The sequence below is a fragment of the Diuraphis noxia genome, unplaced genomic scaffold (assembly GCF_037042655.1).
Source record: "Diuraphis noxia isolate RWA-SAM2 unplaced genomic scaffold, SU_Dnox_SAM2 contig0001, whole genome shotgun sequence".
Classification (NCBI taxonomy): Eukaryota; Metazoa; Arthropoda; class Insecta; order Hemiptera; family Aphididae; genus Diuraphis; species Diuraphis noxia.
In genome coordinates, this window is record NW_028301711.1 from 72,242,989 (window position 1) to 72,260,058 (window position 17,070).

Here is a 17,070-nt window from a genome sequence, read left to right on the forward strand (position 1 = left end):
AAGGAGAAGACTACCTGACATAGGTCGTCGCATTCAATCAAATGTGTGAAAAGCTACCTGACATGCTAACTGCGCCGATGACCAGAGAGATACAGATCAAGAAGTTGGTCGTATTGCTATGTCAGAATTGCGTTCTTTAGTGAGTGACAACGAAGTTGATAGGCTTAGAATGCAACGAGTTCGTGCAAATCAAACACAACAACAGCAAGCACGACATAATGAAATAGAGAAAATTATAGTTTTTTAATTACATAGCCAAAGACCAGTTGATAGACATGACATCACTGCCAGAGTTTTTAAACAAAAATTAAAATCTCTCATGCATTTCTTCATAAAGTATCGCGTGTATGGCTAAGTCCGTTGTTGTATGTAGGTACTCAATAGAATGACAAAAGCGTAATCTGCAACACGCGCACATTTTAGTCTAGTTAGTGGACAAAATAAGACCAGATGAGATTGATTCCATAATTTCAGCTGAAATTTCTAATGAAACAGTTGACCCAAAATTGTATGCAATAGTTACCAAACACATGATACATGGACCTTGCGGAGTTTTCAACTACAATTCAACCTGTATGGTCGACGGCAAGTGTTCCAAGCGATACCCAAAAGACCTGATTACTGAAACCATAACGGAAAATGATGAATACCCATTGTATCGTCGGCGATCAGTTGCGGAAAATGGGCGATCGGTAATTGTGAAAGTAAGACGAAAAAATGTTGAAGTAGACAATCATTGTATCGAGTTATACTCGCCAATATTGTCCAAAGCTTTTGAGACTCTCTTCAATGTGGAATATTGTAACTCTGTGAAGTCGATAAAGTACATATTTAAATATATGAACAAAGGTAGCGATATGGCCGTCTTCACTGTAACCAATGCAAATGACAAAGTATCACAGTACCAGAATTTTGCATATCTTTTCAATTGCGATCCACGAAAGACACTCTACAATAGTCCATTTAGCAGTTCATTTAGAACTGACTAGAGAACATTTAGAACTCGTTTGTCAACGAGTTTATTTTAATGAATCGAACGTGGCAGACAGAGCGGCACGTCCACCGTCGACAACATTAACAATTTTCTTCAAATTCTGTCAAACTGATGATTTTGCTCACACTTTTCTGTATGCTGACACGGCACGCTATTACACATGGAATGCATCATCGAAATCGTTTCAGCGTCGAAAACAAGAAACACCAGTTGAAGGACATCCAAATGTATTTGATTCAGACGCTCTAAGTCGTATCTACACAGTACATCTAAATAACGAAGAATGTTATTATTTGCAGCTGTTGTCGGTGAATATTCTTAGTCCGATATCGTAGTGATGTGAGTCTCGTAAATTTACCATGTACAATTTTACCGGTAAAGTAAATTTACCGTAAATTTACAAAAAACAATTTACAATTTACATTTTTTTTACCACTCAAACAGTTGAGTGACCACTTTATTTGTAAAGTTGCTGTCTTTGTATTTTTTATCAAGATATTAGGATTATAATACAAATTAGGATTTTTATAAAATGATAACGACAGTTACGTGATACGAATTATTGTGATATGGTGTACGCGGTTACTGGTACTGTTTAATACGTTACGAAGTTATTAATACACAGGTGATAGGTGCTGGATAGGTGGTGATAGGACACATGCTGTTTTCATTATACTATAAGTTTATTTTTATTTTTATTTTTTTTGAAACATTAAAATTATTTTTATTTTATATTTTAGTAAAATAATTTTACTATGATAAATTATTAATTATTATTATTAATAAAGGGATTAAATACTAATACTTTATTTTATATTAATCTTGCCAACTTTACATTATATTGTGAAAAAATTCAACAGGTACGCTATAATTTGAATTTTAATAAAATTTACCAATTTTACCGTAAATTTGGTAAATTTACACGGTAAATTACCAAAAAATTTTTTTACGTAAAATCCACATCACTACGATATCGTTTAAACAATTGAGAACAGTTAATGGATAGCTGTGTGCGATTTACCGTAAGGCATGTCAACCATTAAATTTACTCGAGAACGATTCGCACTGGAATGATATAGTCAACTATCCCACGGAGTCATTCACTGGAATTGCCTGGATTACCACCTCAAAATTTGCAGTTAATATTAGGATCAGTTGTCATCATGCTGTGTAACATTAATCAACCTCGACTGTGCAATGGAACAAGACTGAATGTGAAAAAGATTATGAATAAGGCAATAATCATAAAAGGAAAATACAAAAGAGAGTAGGTATTAATCCCGTATATACCGATAATTCCAAATAATTTACCATCCGTTTTTAAACGTATACAATTTCCAGTGCATCTGGCCTTTGCGATGACTATAAATCAATCGCAAGGCCAGTCGTTTGAAGTTTGCGGATTAAACTTGGAGTTTTCCTGTTTCGGGCATGGACTAGGACAATTATACGTCAAGTGTATGCGCTTTGGAAAACCGTAATCTTTGTATAACTATATATATCTGTCAATATCAAAATGAAACCTTATAAATAGACAGCATTTCAGGAAAACTCTGTTTTGTAAGTAAGCAACATCATGTGTAATTAATCGAAGATAATAATAAAACTTTATTCATACCGAGCTTTTTTTTTATTAATTATGGATTCTTTTGTTTGTTTTAAGTTTATTTTATACAAAAGTTTAGGTCTTATGTTTATCGATTACGGCAGAACGAATATACGTACTGATGGGTACGTGCAAAGAAAAAACAAAGAATTTTGTAATCATAATGCATTAGAATAATAAACACTTTTTTTGTGTTATTTTTTTCATTAATTATACCAATTCATATTCAATATTCATAATCAAGACGGGCAATTAACACACAGCTTAATACATATAAGAGGTAGGATTTTTAATGAGCTACGAAGTGCAAGGGTTCAGTTAGTCTAAATGTAAAATTGAATGCATTATGTTATGCAAAAAAAGTTGTTCCATTTGATCAAGAATAACTCAATTCGTGGACATAACAGACAGTCGATCTATTATTAGTCTAAATAAAAATCTTACCCCTAATTAATAACTAGCTAATAATTAATAGCTAATAGCTTCATTCACAAATGAGCTTGTAACCTGATATTAAATTACTATTATTACAACACTAGTCCATATTTAATGTACTTGGCAATGTAAATAAACCAATTTTTAAGATTTTTCTAAAATATTCTAAAAAAAGTAAAAAATTCACGATAATAATAAAGAAGCAAAATTAATTTTTAAAAATCCAATGCACATGCGCGAGTGTGTAAAAAATATACTACTACTAAAAAAAAGATTCAAAATTGTTGACTTTATATATTCTCTGTACCGTCTAATATTTATTTTTTTCCATCAAATGTATGGGTAAACAGATTTTGGACAGCGAAAACATTCGCCGACGATTACGCATGAGCAGTTACCATGCAACTAAAAAGTTAAGCACGTTCATGATCACGATGCCGGTTATTATGAACATGGGTTGGAATCTACTGCACATGAACTTGGCTGAATTCACAATCACCAGTTTTAAGACGACCTATAAAGAGACAGTTTGCATCAAAGTGCACGCCAATTGCCGGCTAAGGAGAATATATTTCAGTGACCAACTGTATAAAGAAAATGAACTTCCGAAGGCATACAGGACGTATGGTACTATGGAAAAGCGGGAAAACCCGAAGAGCAAGCAAAAGAAAAACGCGAGCAAGCGTTGATAAGAAATCGACAATGGACCACATCGAGAGCAGATAATAAAATAAATAAATAATCAAACCTGAAAAATTCATATCTGAGAGATATCTAAATCAGATGCAGTATTTCGGTATTATTTAATATTGTGTAACATGCGAAAAAGTGTAATTTTAATATAAAAATATACATTCTATAATCATATTCAAGGCTGGGCAAGTTAACTAATTATTTTAATTCGTTAAGTTAAGTTAATACAGAAAAATGTAAGTTAAGTTAAAAGTTAAAAGTTAGTTTTCTTATTTATTTAACTCGTTAAAAGTTAAAAGTTAATTTGAAAAAAAAGTAACTTAATTTAGTTAAAAATAAGTTAATTTTATTTTTCATGTACAATAAATTATCATACATTTTTATCAAATCTTAACAAATAACACATTATAATGGAAGTCTAACTATTTTCAATAAACATATGTAATTGTATTAATTACAGTAGGTACTTAGTAAGTACTACTTACATACTTCAATCAATTATAAAATCTAACATTAAATTAATAAGAGTATATTATCTCTGTATACAAGGAAATTAATTAATATGTTTTTCTTTTCTCAATATAATGATTACCCCTATTATAGTCCTATAACATTTTTGTTTTATAATAATATATTATATGTGTATATATATAATATATATATATATATATACATATTTTCTGCGAATAAGCAGAATAAAATAAAATATTATTATCTAATACTATTATTATTACTCGTAAATCGTTTCCCAAATTTTATATAGGTAGATAGTTGTACTTATACACGTTATTCTAATATCTATTGAAATTTCAAATATAGAAATAATGCAAAACACTCACATTCATATTGTAAAGTATTTGGTTATTCCCACAATTATTATTTTTATATATATAATATCAATAAGTTATAAAAATCAAAATATAATTTTAAATTTATGAAATTTATATTAGGACAAATTAATAAATTAACTCGTTCAGTTAGAAGTTGTTTAAAAAAAAAAGAAACTCGTTAAGCTGGAAGTTACTTTTGAAAATAAAAGTAACTCGTTAAATAACTTAGTTAAAAGTAACTTAACTATAACTTTTTAACTCGTTAATGCCCAGCCTTGATCATATTATTATAAAAAGCGGGATTGGTATTAGGTTTGATAAACTTCCTGAAGGAAATATTTCATTTTATTGTGAAGAAAAATTTTAAAGTGAATGAAAATGGAAAGTTATATGCAAATTAAAAATAGTGTGAGGTCGGTGGAGGTGATCATAAACTATAATATTACATAATAATTATCAACTAAACTAAATGTCCAGAAAAAAAAGTTTTAAAATAATTAAAGAATTCATATAATATGAGACCTCAGTAGGAATATACAATATTTGTTACTAATTAACCAGCGGAGTGAAGATATATGAATTTTATTAAGTATAGTACAGGGGTCACATTTATAAAATACACTGTATGGGCACTAAGCAAGCTGAAGAGGAAGGCGTAGTCAGTGATCTGTGGTGTGTAAAAATACACATTATTATAATAACCGACAATTTTTAATTAAGAACTTTTGAAAAAAAGAAACTCAATGATTTTTTTCACATAGGTCTAATCAAAAAGAACGTGGTTGCGCAATATATATTATATGTAGTGGCGGTTCGTTCTAGGGTGCGTTCGAAAACTCAACTCTAGTTAACTCTACAAAAAAATTATTATCCAACGTCATTCGGGAACGCGGAGTTAACTCCGCACTACCGTTCGGTAACTACTAACTCCGAGTTGTTAGATTCCGGGCACGATGTAGAGAAGATAAGGTGACACCACTTGTACATATTCCGGTCGCAAATTGTCTCGGCAGTATGGTAGGTAGCGCCACCATTCACCTGAAGGCCGGTTTTTATATTGTGATTACATTGTTTTTAATGTAAAAATGTAAAATAACAAAAATTATATATATTTTTGTCGTTTTCGATACTATTAGTTAAGAATTTAGGATATTAACCAAGTAAGAATTATTTGTAAGTAATAATTCTATTCAATGATGTACAATTTAATTTAGATTTTATAAAGGAAGTTTTATTTTAAAAGTATTATATTTTAACAATTATATGTTACAGTAATACAGTGTTATAATACGAGTTTAGACTGCTTATAAGTGCTTAGCTAAGTTTTTTTGTTTTTTATTTTTTTCTCACATACAAAATACATTCTGGAATGTAAATAAAATGTTATTATATTTTTGGTTAATGCATTTACATGTTCATCACACCCGAGTAATTTTATATTAAATTTGTCTGTCCTAAGGACAGTGTCCTTAGCTCATCTTTTTTTTTTTTTATCAACAAAATAACATTTACAATCTGTACATAATAAAATACAATAGAGCATTGAATGCTTCTTCTGAGCTATTATTTGGGGATAAGATGGAGGTATCATCGGCGTAGGTGGCTAAGAGCGTGTTTTGAGTTATGGGGATATCTGATGTGAAGATGTTGTATAGGTCAGGAGAAAGATCGTTACCTTGAGGGACTCTAGCTTGGATTGGAAAAAGGGAAGAAAGAGAATTACCGTGACGAACTTTGAAGGTACGATGTTCGAGGTAGGATCGAATTAATAGGTATAGAGTGGCGCGGGAAGAAATTGTTTAATTTTATATAGCAGACCAGTGTGCCAGACCCTATCAAAGGCTTGCGCCACGTCAAGGAATATTCCTGGGCAGTATTTTTTATTCTCAAAAGAGGAAGAGATTGTGTCAACTAGCCTATGAACTTGTTGAATTGTGGAATTTTTCGCACGAAATCCGAATTGGACATTGGGTATTATTTTTTGTGTTTCTGTGATTGGTCTTAGCCTTTTCAAAGCGACTTTCTCAAATAATTTACCTAAAGTTGGAAGTAGGCTTATAGGTCTATATGAAATTGGTACATTAAGGGGTTTACCTGGTTTGGGTATGAGAATTATGATGGATAGTTTCCAGATGGTAGGAAAGTAAGACAATCTTAACATAGAGTTGAATATATATGTAAGCAGACAATTGTTTTTTTGGGGAGGTGTTTTAAGATTTTATTCGTTATCAAGTCATGCCCAGGGGATTTGTTGGGCTTTAACCTTTGTATAATATTAGAAATTTCATTCGGAGAGACATGATTGATGATGGGACGAGACATAGGTTAGGGAATGGGGCATCAATAAATTTATTTATTTTATCTAAATGAGCGGTATTAGGAATAATGTTTTGGTAAGGTTTGAAAATATTTGAGAGATGTTCCCCAAAAAGATTTGCTTTCTCAAGATCTGAACATGCAAGCGAACCGTCGGCTTTTTTAATGGGACTAGAGAATTTTTTTATTTTGAGCAAGCTTTTCGTGGTTTTCCATAAAGATCCATCATGCATATTTAGAAGTTTAAATTTTTAGTCAAAAAGATCGTTTTTATATTTTTGGATTAATTTATCGATGGTATTTGATAGATTATTGAGGGTTGATTTGTCGGAAGGTAGTCTAGATCTTTGCCATCGGGAGCGTGTCCTGCGTTTTTCAGCAATTAAAGCTTTTATATCAGGGGGTAAAAGATAATCGTTGTGTTTGGATTTAGGGTGACAATTCGGGTTAGGAGGATAGGAACACTCATAGACTGCTGATTGGATTGAGCTGACTAAATTTTGAGCTGCGGATTCTATTTCGTTGCAAGACTTAAGTGAAATTTTTAAGTTTGTATTGTTTGCTAACGACGTGGAAAAAAGGTTCCAGTTGACTGGAACTTTGGAAAGGGAGGGACGAGGAGAAATAAGAATTGGTGGTTTCATGATGTTTAGCAGGACTGAAGAGTGGTCAAAAGACAGATCACATACATTTTGGATGCTGTGATTTATATGGTTTGGGATTAACGTTATAAAATAATCAAGTAAATCAGGTTGTCTGTTTTGATGAGTTGGCCAGTAGGTTGGACCAGGGGGGGAAATTACTGAGAGCTTGTTCATTTGTATGGAATTGAAGAAAATACGACCTTTGGGGTTTTCAACACGACTACCCCATAATAGGTGTTTAGTATTAAAATCACCACCAGCTATGAAGGTGTGATCTAATGAGGATAAAAATTGATTTAGAAGTAACTGTGATATACTTGGCTGAGGAGGACAGTAGACTGCCGAGATAATTATAGGAATATGATTTATTGAAATTGAAACGTTTGTTGCTTGGATAGTGGGGAATTGAAAGCACGGTAGGGGATAATGTTGGATTGAAGATGATATTCAGATAGCGGAACCAGCATGAGACGTCCCATCAGGGTGATTGGTACTGTAAACATTGTAGCCAGGAAAGAAATGTTTAGAATTGTTTGTATAGTGGGTTTCAGTGATAAGAGCTGCATCAATTTGATTGTCTAAAAGAAAGTTTAATAGTTCTGGTTCTTTTTGTTTAAGGCCGTTAGCATTTCAGAGAATGATTTTAAGATTTTTATTGTTAATTTGTTTATTTATCATTATTTATAATTAATTTATTAATGACAGTGGTAAGTAATTGAATTAGGAGATTAATGATTTGTTTGAATTCTATCAAGAAGGATGATAATTGATTATTTGATATGATATCGGGAAGATTGGATTGGGGTTCAGTTTTATTTGAGTTATTTTGGATCTGAGGATTTTGGGTAAGGTTAGGAAAAGTTTTATCATCAGTTATGTTAGGTGGGGTGGAAAGGGTCCTTACACTGGATTGAATCCCCTGTTTGTTTACATTAGTGTTATAGTTTACATCATTTTTAGAATTTGAGTTTGACTTTAGATTGAGACGTTGTAGGCTCTTGTGGACTGAACAGCCACGGTAATTCTCTGTGTGATCACCTCCACACAAGGCACAGGTATAGGTGTATCTTTTGATTTAGTGCACTGTTGGGTAGGGTGGAAATCGGCGCAGCGAACACATCTAGGAGGATGAGCACAATAACTTTTGGAGTGTCCGTACTCCTGACAGTTGGAGCATTGAATGATTTCTTTTTTTTATGGGGCTCTTCGACCGTTATTTTGGTGTGGAGTAATGATGTTTGTTTGAATATCTCATTGTTTATTTGGGCAGGTTCTAGGTCAACAAAAAATATTGGAAGGGGGCGTTTGGTAGTTTTATGAATAATATTCGTGACTTGACGGACTGAGTAGCCGAGTTTTTCAATAGCGACGCCAACTTCTGAGGTTGGAGTTGTGGGGTGTAAATACGAAAACACAATACGAAAAGCTTTGTCTTCGCGGGCTTGGTAGGTATGGTATTCTGCTTTATCTTGTTTTAAATATTTAATGACTTCTCTGTATGAGTCAGAGTTGGTGGTGCTAATTTTTAAATTATTGGCTGATGATTTGAAGCTGAAGTTTTGAGGACCAATCGATTTTATTAAATGATTACGAACTTCGATGAAATCGTTAACGTTGCGTATGAATATCGGAGGGGGCAACGGAGAATGACTGATTTGAGCTTCCGGTTTATTTGAGTTGATTATAGGCATATCAGAAGTTTCGGCAGAATTTACAATGTCATGAGTATAAAGAGAATTATATCTATTTGTGCTAACAAAGACAGGCTTAGATTTCTTTATCTCGGCTTTTTCAGTTGAACTGGTTGAAAAGAGGATTCGTTTAGACTTGTTTTTGACTGTTTGAAAATCATCATTTTCGTTGTCCGAAAAAACTTCATTTGAAGTGTTAGATTGATTTGAAACGCTCTGTATGCGGTTATTATTTGTATTCGAGATTGATTTATTGTTATTGGTTTGCGTATTAGCAGTGTGTGTGCTAGAAGTTGATGATTTAGCGAGCGCACGCCTAGATGATGATGAGTTCATTATGATCGGGGAGTGTGGCTATTAGTGTACGATAGCGGGCTTATCGCCCGTAGACGCGGGTTTGGATCGCGATACGGTAATTATAATGGTGGACTTTGTGCTTAGATAAAATAGATACTTTACCGTATGGTGAATTCCACGTCGTAATTGCTGATTTACTCACTGCTATCGAGAGCTATTAAACGTATCACGAAATATGCGTGTAACCACTACGGTGTCTGGACACGAACTGCCCTTAGCTCATCTAATATTAAAAATAATAATTTTTTTTTTGTATTTTAGTTTTTGCAATAATTGAGCAAATGGCATCTTCAAGCTAAAACTAATAATTATTATTATTAATTAATATACATATTACATAATACATAACCTATTATGTAAATTGTTTGCGTATTTATATTTATATATTATTATATATTATTATATTACTTGGTAAATAATTTAATAAAGTTCTTTAGATGGTACAAGTAAATAACCAATTAGGTAGGTATCTAAATGAGAATTAAAAATAGAATATTATCAATTTATAAGTATTATTAATTATTATTATGTATATTATTTAATTATTTTAATTGATAATATATTCAATTCTCTATTATAGATCTATCTTCTCTACACCATACTTAATATTTAATTTTTTTTTCTTATATATTATAATATGGGTACCTACATAAATATAATTAAGATTTTTTGTTTGGATATTTGGGACTTGGGTGTCCCTACGACTTGGCCCAACTGGCCCAAGTAACTTGGGACTTGGGTTGGTAGGTAGTAGCAATATATTTGAGCTTTTATTAACAGTTTGAACTAGTACCAGTACCTTTTACCTATTGTACTAAATTGTACCTTTTTACTAATTCCATTTTTGTACATACATATATGTATCAATTAATAAATAAATATATATAAATAACATGCATTTTATTTAAATCAATATATTTGTACGATGTGGCTGAATAGTGAATACCATATATTATTACAATTTTTACATAATAATTGGTACACGATTCCAAAACAATTGTGTATTTTAATAATCTATACAATATAACATATAATATATTATATAGGCAATTGGCATGCACATCATTGAAATTTGAATAACAATTAAAATAAATAAAATTTAAATATAAATAATCTACATTACGAATCGTATAAGAGCTCTTTCACGAAGCCACCATGGCTGCGCCATCATGGTCGCGCCACCAGAAAAGCATCGCCACAGTTCATGCTTCCAGAAGCGCCTCTGTGATTTTTAATTTTCGATAGAATTTAATATAATTTTAGTTTAGTTCCAAAATGGAAGTCGAAGAGGTTGCATGTGTAGCTTATCTGTACAGTCGTGTAGTACGTAAACGAAAAAAAATAGAAAATATTGGGTACACCCACTACTTTCTGATCGTTCTACGAAAGGTCTATTCAATTTATTTTATAATGATTTAAGAAAATATGAAGACAAATTTTTTAATTATTTAAGAATGTCTGTTAGTTCATTTGATAAATTAATGGAACAACTTCAAGGCGATTTAACGGGTCAACAAACAAATATGAGAGAATGTATTTCACCTCTTGAAAAATTAGTCATAACTTTAAGGTAAAGTATAATTTTGTTTAATAAATACTTACGTGTTACGTGTATACGTACAAGCTGTTAATAAACTATAATATTGATCTTCTTAAAACATTTTTATTTTAAAGATGAATGTCAAATACAAAACTTATATTATAATACCCTTATTATAAAAATACCTATTACAAATTAAAAACATAGAAATATTAAAATACAATACATAATCACTATCTATTTTAAAATTAGATGGTGTACTTTTAGTATTATAATTTATTTTAGTTGAATATATCTGTCTGTATAAATGAGTCTGTAGAATTTTATGTTGAAGCATAGCTTGGCGAGGGCAGTGGAGTTGAAGTACTTGACTGATGTTGTGTTACAGATGTAGATCTTATTTGACTATTGAATTGATTTTGTAAAACTCTTTGATAATTTGTATCTGAATGTAGTTGGGTTGTTTGATATATAGGATGATAACTTGTATATGGAGACATTACATTTTGGCTGCTAAGATTATATTGTTGAGGATGATGAGACATACTTAAAGAAGCTGATTGCATATTAATTTGAGCATTGTTTATTACTTTCATTAAATCCATTTTAACTGAAAAACGTAAATGCTCAGGTATTTCTTTCAAAGGCTTTAATAAAGATAATAAAAACAATCTATCGGCGTCTTCTTCATAGTTTTTCGTTTGTTCTTTACGAAGTTCTACGCTTTGGTGTAATGCGTTAATTATTTCATTTTCAACGGAATTTCTTTGATTAACCTTTTTTTTCTTAGAACTAGGTTCGTTATTCAATACATTAGTATTAAAAGAACCTCCTAAATCATCTCCACTTTCATCGGCATCTGGTAGTATATTTGTTTCTGTAGGTTTATTTTGAATAATTAGTTTTAAAAATAATAACTGATTGTAGTAAACGTATGGATTTTTTCTGGAAGTTTCAGACCCAGATTTAAGTTTTTTAATTCTGCTCAATTCTCTTGAAAAACAATCACGTAAACTTTTCCATTTGCGTTGTAAATTTATTCCTAAAAAAATAATCGTACATAAAAATATACAGGTATTTATGCGTGCTTTAAATTTAAAACTATATCATGCATTTTTTAATTATTAAAAAATGTATATGCATATATACTATTTATTTTATCCATTTTCAATAATATTTACAAAATTTCAATTTTTAGTTAAAAATAAGTTAAGAAAGACCTCTCAAATGTACCCACTAAGAATCTACATTATTTTTAAGATAAAGTCAAATGTCAATTACTTTTATTGCTATATATTATATACTTTAATTTTTTATTTAACATACATAGTTTAAAATATTTAGTGTAGTATTTTATTTAATTATTAAACGGATAGGTTAGGTTATATATATTATATATATATATATATATATATATATATATATATGGGGTTATAGATACCTATGTCAAAAAAAGTGTTACACCATTATTAATTACATTACAATATACATATTATACAGGGAGGTAAATTGTTCAAAAATTTAAAACTATGAAATTTACACATAATAAAAAGTTTTAAATTAAGACTTTTTTTCCCCCGAATACCTCAATACGATACCTAAATTATTTGGTTCTAATTCTTATGCAGATACCTTGCCAGTGGATGTTCTTTTGCGGAATTATACCATGAATATCGTCTAGGAATTTCTACTATTTCTGGATTTGTTACTCAAGTTTGTGAGGCTATATGGAATAGATTGAAAGATGAATGTATGCCTCAACCATCAACACAAATGTGGCTCGAAATTGCAAATAAATTTGAAACATTTGCAAGATGAAGATAAATTACCTTCTCTCATAAATACAGCAGCTTCTTCTCGAATAAATACAGAAGGCTCAGTTTTTTATTCATCATAGTATTGACAACTCTTTCTTTCCGTGATCCAATTAATCTTCGTTTATGGTATAATGCATCTTACGGAAATCTCCTTGAAAACTACACTTCATTATAGTGCATTATATTGTTTATTATTTGATAACAAAATTTTAATTTGATAAAAAAATCTACATACAAAAAAATATTGATTAAATAGTACGAATCTATATTTAATAAAATAATCGTTTGTAAAAAACAAATCAAAATGGAAATCAAATCTTAGTAAAAAATCCTAATAAAAATGTCGTAATGAATAAAATTGACATTCAATACAAAAAAAGGCGGGTAAGTCGTGGATGTCACTCTGCTGTACAGTAGGTTACTGTAATGGATGGGATTAAATTTGAATGTAATAATAGGTATCATTGTATATACGAAAAACGATTCTGAACGGAGATGATTTGTCAGTCTAAGATATATTATATTTAAATATTGCCATATATTCTATTTTGAAGCAAATATTTTATTTTTCAATTAAGACGCATTTTGCATAAGGCATGGTTAATCAATTAGTGTAGTTATCATGTAGTTATCATAATTCATAATACCTTATATTATCATAGATATACGAATACCTGATTTGAGGATAAATCGTTATCATTACGCGATTTCATAAAAATTTAAAAATCAAACGCTCAAAACATTTTTCCTATAATGACGCATCAAATTTTCTCTATAGCTATTTGAAGCAAAACTTATGGAAAACTTATTGTTGAATTTTATAACCTTAGATAAAAATACAAACAATATTATGAATTTTGAACTACAAAATAATTCGCAAATATTCATGGTTTTGACGAATTTTTGTCAATATTTGAAATTCAAATGCTTACAAAAATTTAATTTACATTTTTGCATTACATTTTTTTTGTTATAAAGATTGACAAATTTGTAAGGAATCTTGTATTAAATTTTCAAATCTTAGATTTAAAAAGAAATTTTTTATGAATTTCTAGCTTAAAATGATTGCGAATTTTCGTGATTTTAACGTATTTTGTCAAAATTCAAAATTTGAATGCTTATAAAAAAAAATTGTAACTATGAACTTCTTTTATTTTTCAACTGCTATTGTAATAATATGTTAAGAGCCTTGTATTAAATTTTCAAGATTTTCTAGCTAAAAAATAAATTTTTATCGATTTTAATTTTAAAAAAAACTAATAATGATTGCAAATTGCATATACCTATGAATAGTTAAACTTAAGCCAAAATTTCAGTTGTTTATAAATACCTCAAAAAAAGTCAAAATATTTTAAAAATTAAATCATGTAAAGAAAATGCCAATCTAAATAACTGAAAAAATTTTCAAGTATCTACGACTTATTTTTTTTGAATAATAACAAATGTTTAAAATAAATTTTCGCGTTTTCGACAGATTTCGTAAAATTTTGAACCATAAACGCTTATTAAAAAAAATTGTGACTCACGATTTTAAATTTTTTTTAAGCTACAATAAGAACAACTCATAAGGAACCTTGTATTAAATTTTCAAATCTTAGGTATAAAAGGAAAAAATTTTATGAATTTCTAGAATAAAATAATTTACGAATTTTCGTGATTTTTACGTATGTTGTCAAAATTAAAATTTGAATGCATGTAAAAAAAAATGTGGCTATATATTTCTTTTATTTTTCAACTGCTATTGCAAAACTATATTATGAGCCTTGTATTAAATTCTCAAATCTTAGAATTAAAAAGAAAAACTTTTATGAATTTTAATCTAAGATAATTTGAAAATTGCCGTAATTTTTACGTTTTAAGTCAATATTTGAACTTCAAATGCTAATAAAAAAAAATCGTGCCTATGTATTTTTATAATTTTTTAATCACTATAAGAATAACTTATGAGGAACTTTGAATTAAATTTTCAAGTATTTTGATACGGCCATAAAAATTTTATCGGCACTTAAAAAAAAAATTTTTAGAAAAATTGAATATTTCAGTTATTTATAAATACCTCAAAAAGTGTCAAAATATTTTGAAAATTAAATCATGTAAAGAAAATGCCAATCTAAATAACTGGTAAAATTTTTCAAGCATCTATGACTAATACTTTTTGAATAATAACAAATGTTTAAAATCGTTTGAGGATAAATCGGTATCGTTACGCTATTTCGTAAAAATTTAAAATTCAAACGCACTTAAAATTTTTCCTATAATGAAGCTTAGAGTTTTCTCTATAGCTACTTGAAGGAAAACTTATGGAAAACTTAGTTTTGTATTTTTAATCCTTAGTTATAAACGCAAAAAATGTTATGATTTTTCAACTTAAAACTAATTTGCAAATATTCATGGTTTTGACGAATTTTTGAACTTTAAATACTAATAAAAAAAAAATTGTGGTTACCTATGTATTCTTATAATTTTTTAATCACTATAAATATAACTTATGAGGAACTTTGTATTAAATTTTCAAGTATTTTGATAGGGGCAAAAAATTTTTATCGACACTTCAAAAAAAAATTTTCAGACCAATTGAAAATTTCAGTCGTCTATAAATATCTCAAAATAGTCGAAAATTTTTGAAAATTAAACTGTATATAGATAACACTAACATAAATATTAGGTAAAAATTTCAAGTATATTTACAGTGATTAGTTTTTGAATTACAACCATATAAAAAAATCGATTTGGTCGAAAACTGGTTTTGCGTAATTTTTCTCAACTGCTATTGTAACAATATGTTAAGAGCCTTGTATTCAATTTTCAAGCTTTTCTGCCTAACAAATACATTTTTAAAGATATTAATTTAAAAAAAACTTATAATGATCGAAAATTTCAAATGCCTATGAATAATTCAACTTAAGCACAAAAATTTGAAAATTGCATGGTGGATAGATATACCTACACAAACATTCAGTGAAAATTTCATGTATCTATGGTCATTCGTTTTAAAGTTACATCAAAAACCAAAATCGATTTTTTCGAAAAAATGAGTGTGCGTAAAATTTCCCGTTTTTCCCTTAATTTATTTTTAGTTTGTTTTTCTCGATTATTTAGAAAAGTATTAAGAATTTTGAACTTTTGACCCCCCCAGAGTACCAACTAGATTTTTCAACTGCTATTGTAACAATATGTTTAAAACCTGTATTCAATTTTCAAGATTTTCTACCTAAAAAATAAATTTTTATCGATATTAATTTAAATAAACATATGCCTATGAACAGTTCAACTTAAGTCGAGTATTTTTGAAAATTGCAAGATGAATAGAATATATTTATATATACATTTGGTGAAAATTTCATGTATATATGGTCATTTGTTTTAAAGTTATATCAAAAACCAAAATTGATTTTGTCGAAAATTGATTGTGCGTAAAATTTCCCGTTTTTCCCTAAATTTTTAGTTTGTTTATCCCGAAAATTTTTACTCTTGACCACCCCCCCCCCCCTCCCCCCCAAAGTACCAACTAGGTTCACTTTCTGATCGAACGAGGTACTGAAGTCAAAAATCGAATCACTTTTACTGCCCCAAAACGTGATGACAGACATAAAAAAAAAAAAACACATCATGGTAAAATAAATACATTCATCGCTTCGCTCAGATTCTAAAATCTATATAAAATAAAAAACATTAAAATACTTATAAGAAAAATCTATACTTGATAAAACAAAATTTTAATCATATTATAGTTTCTCTAATAATATATCTAAATAGATGGAAATATATAAACTATTATTTATATCTTAATTTTAAGTGTCTTATTTAAACCCATATTTAAAAAGTTTATATTATTTTTCGAAATAATTTGTTCTCAATGAGTTGTTATGATTTTTATTTTTATTATTATGTTTATTTTTATTTTTATTTATTTGTTATATGAACACAATAGGCATTTGTTATATCTTTTGGAAATTCTTTTGCATTTTTCCTTTAAGTACCAACCATATGAGTATTTTAACTTAGTAATATATGGGTACGATTTAAACTAGTATAATAATTATGAATAATTAATGTCCTTCCTTTATATAGGTAATCATTCATAAGTTGTAAAACTACTTTAGTTGCAGTAGTTATTTCAGAACATGTTGTGGTTGTATTTTTACCA

The 17,070-nt window shown here is 29.2% G+C and overlaps 3 pseudogenes; 2 read left to right on the top strand and 1 right to left on the bottom strand.

Annotated features, from left to right (window-relative positions):
• LOC107170747 (uncharacterized) overlaps window positions 1-3,761 on the top strand; it is a 29,633-nt pseudogene extending 25,872 nt beyond the window's left edge.
• A 7,080-nt stretch (window positions 3,762-10,841) lies between these two features.
• On the top strand, window positions 10,842-12,924 carry LOC149061613 (uncharacterized; annotated as a pseudogene).
• LOC149061614 (uncharacterized) lies at window positions 11,388-12,573 on the bottom strand (annotated as a pseudogene).
• Window positions 12,925-17,070: the final 4,146 nt, after the last annotated feature.